We start from the raw sequence: 6,478 nt of genomic DNA on the forward strand, positions 1-6,478 counted from the left end.
TCCAATAATTTGGTGTCGAATCGATCGGTGTCGAATCGTACTGTGGTCAAACGGAACACGCCCCCTTACAACTAGTCTCCACTTTTTGCTAGCGTGGAGCATCGTTCCGTACCTTTTGTAGTATAAGCCGGGATTGTGCCGGAACTTTCGTACGTGGTATCCTTGGTCTCCGGCTTCACTCCACGCGACGCAAAAGGTAAGTACTGTTATTATTTTTATTAACAACATTTTCCTGCAAGCAAAATGTTTTATACAATACGCTTTATACACTATACTTTACTTTTATCGCGAACATTGTCGCCCAACAGGTGGAACCGCGAGCGTCGGTCATACTCCGAGTTCGTTACTCTGTCACCTAAGCTCTTTTTATTATCGCTTATATTAATTCTAGGATCTACATTTGAGACGCCCTGCTGTCTTTTGCACTTCGAACTATGGCTTTTCACGTCAACGAGCATCAGTACCACGTTTGTGACCGACCAGATCTCCTTTTTAGGGTGTGTTCCTTTTTGTTACAACCAGTGTAAGTGTTTCAATTTACAAAAACCCGCGTGTGTTTTTTTTTAACAACACTTTGTTTCCAGTGCCTACAGGATGTCCAAGTTCGTTTACTCTTCGTGTACAGACGTTAGCGCGGAGGTGTCTGCCTACGAGCACTCGGAGGATAGCTCGTCCCTGTCGAGCTCCAGTACCGACTTCTCGCGCCCCGCGACGCCCCGCACCCCCGAGGGCCCGCCGCCATCACCACCGGGCTCTCCGGAGGTGATCTACGTGTGTTCGCGACCTCCGCCCTCTGCCTCCCCTGACCCGGAGGTCGACCAGGGCGATTTGGACGGCGACGTCATTTGTCTGGGGCCCCCGCCGCCCGTCGTCCACCCCATCATCGTACTCTCAGACGATGAGTGAGGCAACCCGGTGAGTTCTTTTACCTTTTAACTTTCTATAAAGGCTTTCAGCCTATTCACGTGCACATTCTGCGTGCGCCGTCTTGCTTTTACTGCATACGTCACGTCTGACGTTTTTGCCATTATCACGTAAGGTCCTATCCACTTTGATTCCAGCTTCTTGGATCTGCCTCTTCTTAGTGTCTCGTCATAAAGTAGGACTTTTTCTCCTACGCTAAACGCTGCTTGCTTTGTCTTTTTATCGTAGTAACGCTTCGCTTTTTTCTTTTCTTCTTTGAGCTTTTCCCGCGCTACTCGATTTGTCGCTCGCAATCTTTCTTTTAATTCCTGCGCGTAGGTTTCCAAATTATATTGTGTAGACGGTGGTTTCGTTAAAGCGGTCGGTAATTCCGCGCACCTGCCGTGTACTAACTCAAAAGGCGTGAATCCTGTTGCCGTGTGTGGTGTCGTATTGTACGCGAACATTGCGTACGGCACCCACTCGTCTTAATCTGTCTGGTCTTCGTTTACGTAGTGACGTATATATTCGGCTAACGTTCTATGCGATCGCTCTAATGCTCCGTTACTTTCCGGATGATAGGCTGTCGTTTGTATTTTATTTATTCGCAGTAACTTGCAAACACTTTTAAATAGATTGCTTACAAAATTCGTTCCTTGATCTGTTAAAACCGTTTCCGGAATCCCGTGTTCACACACAATTTTCGTCGCGAACTCTTTTGCTACCGAAGCGGCTTCTTGATTCGGAACGGGTATCGCCTTACTAAACTTCGTGAGACTGTCTTGAAACGTTAGCAGATATTTATTTCCGCTATTTGTCACCGGTAACGGTCCGACATTATCAAGCGCGCATTTTTCGAAAGGCTTTTTCGGCGTACCCGTAATTATTAGCGGTACTTTTATTTTCCGCGACAACTAATTCTCCACATCGCTTGTCAGCTTAGGCCAGTCGTACTTCATTCTTACTCTTTTTATTGTACGTGGTATTCCTTGGTGTGCGTCCACCGGTGAATCATGATACTCGTACAGTATCTGTCTCTTTTCCTCTTTGGTTAGCTCTTGCCTCTCGCTCTTCTCTTCTTCTGCTTTCTCGCTCTCCTTCGCTTCGCACGTGCATGCTTCCGCGGGAGCTCTGCTCAGCGCGTCCGCGTTGGTATTCGCCTTCCCTTTTTTATGCATACTCTCGTAGTCATACTCTTCCAATTTGAACCGCCATCGCACGAGCCGCGATCCTGGGTCCTTTACGTTAAAAAGCCACACCAGTGCCTTATGATCGGTGATAATCTTGAACCTCGTTCCGTATAAATAAGGCCTGAAATGCTTTACTGCCCACACAATCGCGAGTAACTCTTTTTCTGTCGTGCTGTAGTTGCGCTCGGCTTTATTCAATACTCGGCTCGCGTACGCCACCGGCCGATCCTGACCTATCGCACCTTGCGATAGCACCGCGCCGACCGCNTAACCCGACGCGTCGGTTGTCACGATAAACTCCTTGTCAAAGTCCGGATACGCGAGCAATGGGGCACTAACTAACTTTTCTTTCAAACTTTCGAATGCTTGCTGTTGCTCGTGCCCCCACACGAACGCTACTTTTTTCTGCAACAACCGTGTCAACGGCTTTGCTATTTTTGAGAATTGGTCGATAAACTTTCTATAGTATNCTGCCAGACCAATGAACGCCTGTATATCTTTCGCCTTTTTCGGAACTGGAAATCCTTTGACCGCCTCTATCTTCGACGGATCCGGCAATATACCCTTTTCAGTGATCACGTGCCCTAAATACGTGACCGCTTTGCAAAAAAATTCGCACTTATCCGGCTGCAACTTTAAATTGTACTTTTGCAACTTGTCAAATACCTCTCGTAGCCGCTTGCTGTGCTCTTGTAAGCTTGCACCGTGTATCACGATGTCATCGAGATACACGAAACACTTGATACTCTGTAGTCCCATCAGGATCGAGTTCATTAACCTTTGAAACGTCGCCGGCGCATTTTTCAATCCAAAAGTCGTTCTGTTATACTCGTAGTGACCATGCGGCGTTGAAAACGCTGTCTTTCCTCTGTCTTCCTCGTCCATTGGTATCTGATGATACCCGAACGCCAGATCTAACGTTGAGAAATACTTTGCATTTCTAAGTTGATCTAAAATTTCTGCAATATTTGGCAGTGGAAAAGAGTCGCCTATTGTTGCCTCGTTTAGTCGACGAAAATCTACGACTATTCTTAGTTTTCTCACGCCGGACGCGTCCATCTCTTTCGGAACCACTAACAAAGATGCGTTCCACTGACTTTCACTATCGCGTATTATTCCGCTTTCTAACATTTCTCCGATTTGCTTTTCTACCTCTTGCTTATGCTTCTTCGGCAACCTATATGGCTTAACGCTTATCGGAGTGGTGTCAACTCTCACAGGTATCTTATGCTTCACCGCGCTTGTTTTAGATAACGGCTCCCCTGCAAGATGGAATATATCCTGATACTCCTCGCATATCTCGTGCAATGTTTCTTTCTCTTCTTTATTTAAATGCTTCACTCGCAGTGCCTTTTTTACTCTCTCGCGGCGTGTTGACCCCTCCGTTTTTACGCTTACGTTTGCTACTTCGCTACTTGTCTCACTTTCTTCTTCTAGCGCTTCCAATTTTACACGCGGTGTGCCTATTGTTACTGCTTTTTCCGTAGTATTTACTACACTCACGGGGCAAAAATTTCCTTTTGGTTGTACCAAACAGCTTCCTATGAAAACTCCTGGCTGTGTTTCTTCCCCTTGTACTATTCCGACCTGATTACTATCAGTAATAGCTTGCACGATTGTTTCGCTACGAGGTTGCAATTTTACATTTTTGTATCGGCGTAAGTGCAACGTATCTTTTCCCAGCGCGAGTTTTCCCGCTTTGTAATCCGGCTTGGCATTGTGCTTTTTCATAAAGTCATTTCCCAAAATGCCCTGATAGCTAACCGGGAAATCNTCTCTCACAACATAAACTGGATGCTTAATATTTTTGTCTTTTAGCCGTATAGTTGCTGTGATTTTCCCTATTACGCTTGCTTGATGCCCTGTAACGCCTGTTAANTTCATGCTTGTCTTCTCGGCTGGCGTTTTCTCTTTTAAATATCTCTTTTTAATCAGTGACACTGTAGCTCCAGTGTCGTAAAACAATTCTACTACACCTTTCTTTACTTCTTTCATCGGTACAGTGACTAAGTCCAAAATTGCTTGCACAGCATTTAGCTCGGCTACCTGTAGCTCTGCTACTGACACAGTTTTCTTCTTTTTTTTGCCGTTGTCCTCTTCGTCACTCGATGAGTCGCTATTGTCACTTCGGCTTTTCTTTTTCTTGTCTTTTGCCGCACATATGGCTTTCACAGCTCTTTTTTTATTTTTCCTGCCTTTCAGTGACCAGCAATTTTCTTTAATATGCCCTGTTTTCTTGCAATAACTACACTGCTTATCCACAGCGTTTACTTTGCCACTGCTTGGTTTTGGTAATGCTGTTCTGCTAGACCGACACTCCCATCCGTAATGTCCGATCTTTCCGCATTTGTAGCACGCGTTCCTTTCATAGCTTTTTCCCATCTTTTGCTTTGTTGCAAAATTTCCACCGTGGCTGCTTTGTGGCACCGCCACCATCTCTTCAGAGCTTGCTGCGTTTCTAGCCTCTTGCAACGTTCCATAGTTTCGTGATCTTATTATCAATCTGACATCACTTCTTAAACCTATTTGGAACTGTTGCAGCGCTTGCTCTTTAATAGTATTCATGATAGTACGAGTCGCTTCTATGGTGTGCCCTTTGCCTTCCACCATAGATTCGTACAACTCTATGGCCGTCTGATTTACTCTTTGACCATATACCTGTGCGTTTTCACTACTCTTTTGTCGCAATGTGTTAAACTCTATTTGTAACTGTGTAGTGCTTTGCTTTGCAGAATATGTAGCTTCTATTTCTGCCTTTAATTGTCCAAAATCACGAATGTTTGCAACACTGCTTGCAAAAGAGCGGGTTTCTCTGCAGGGTTGACCATTCACTCTGCGTACTCGCACGCATTTAAAAATTCTCGAACTTGCTCGGGTGTTTTCCCAGTGAACGTCGGTATCATTCCGACCACGTCTTTTAATTTTAGGCTTCCATTGTATAACACGGCACGATTTCTTACGTCGTCAGTTGTTCGTCCATACGTTACGTCTAGCTGTTCGCTCGGACGTCTGTACACGTGTCGACGCGCCCGTCCCGCGCCCGTGCGTCTCGCGGAGTTCCGTCTCCCGTCGGTCCATCGCGTCTATCCGCGAACTTATTATTTCTAGCGACCGCACTACCTGCTGTAGCATTGCGTCAGTGAAGTTGTAACCTTGCCCACTTGTTCCCGCGGCCCCGCGCCTTGCGGTGCCGCCCGCAGTCAACTCGTTTTGCATCCGTGAAATTTCGCGTTCTACTTCTTCGCGAGCCCGGTTTATATTTTGTTCGTCAATTTCTTGTTCCATACTTTCGTTATTCATTTCGGTCCGCTGTCTTGTGTAAAACAACTCGCTCTCATATGAAATTAAAGACGACCTCTGAGTACCACTGCCCGGGGTTCCACTGTTCTCAACTCTACCGCTATTTATTTCACCTTGTAAATGACCGGCTATACTACCGTCTAGATCGAACGAAAATTCTCTTTCTACAATTACATTCGGATTCAAATTCCTATCTTGCCTAGTTATTTTCGCGTCTTGATAAAGCGCCGTCGGTGCGGTTCTCGGTTCCCGTACCGGTAATAGACTTCGTAGCGACCGCGCTACTCGCTCGGATTGTACGCCGCGTTGTTCCAAACGCCTGTTACCGAACATATGTTTTCGCTCGCTTTTACGACATTTATTTGACTTACAGTAGTTGACCTAATTCCGCTTACGAGAGTCGTATCTGCGTGGTGTCGCTGACTCAGCTTTCTTCGCGCCGCCGCTGCCGCTGCCTCGCCGCCGCCGCTGGTCCGTTGCCTCGCCGCTTCTCTGCTACCGCTGCTTCGCCGCTACCGCTGCTTCGCCTGCGTTGACTGCTTTGTCACTTTTGCTGCTTTTTCGGCTGTCTTTAGCCGGTTCCTCGGTGCCCTTCCTGGCCCTTCCGTCACAGCTGCTTGTCTGCTTGCCGCTTACTGCTTCCGGAATTTTCCGGCGGTAGATTTTGTTTTCCGTTCTGCTGCTGCAATCCGGTCGCTTTCTTATCTCCGCCTTGTGTCACTGCCCGTCGCTTGGCTTGCGTTAGGTCAGTGTCGCCGTGTAACTCGAGACTGTGAGTTCGCGGTGTCTTTCTTTCTCTCTTGAACTCGTAGTTCACAAGACACTCTTTTAATGACTGCTTTTTTTTGTTTTAGGAGCAGTATTCCAGATCGGGGTTATTTGTAGTTTTTATACTCTTACATATATGCTCTTTTTAAATATACCCCTATTTTGAACTGGAATTCTATCGTTTTCGTTTCTTTTTTCTTTCCCAGTGTCCGTTTCCTTAATCCAACCGGAATCTCCTGCAGAGTCCCGTCCGTGACACACGAATTGAGAGATCCCACCGCTGCCACCAAAATGTGTTAGACGTCGAGGAAGGTCGG

Source organism: Pseudomyrmex gracilis, unplaced genomic scaffold (assembly GCF_002006095.1).
Source record: "Pseudomyrmex gracilis isolate BER0280 unplaced genomic scaffold, ASM200609v1 scaffold_356, whole genome shotgun sequence".
Taxonomy (NCBI): Eukaryota; Metazoa; Arthropoda; class Insecta; order Hymenoptera; family Formicidae; genus Pseudomyrmex; species Pseudomyrmex gracilis.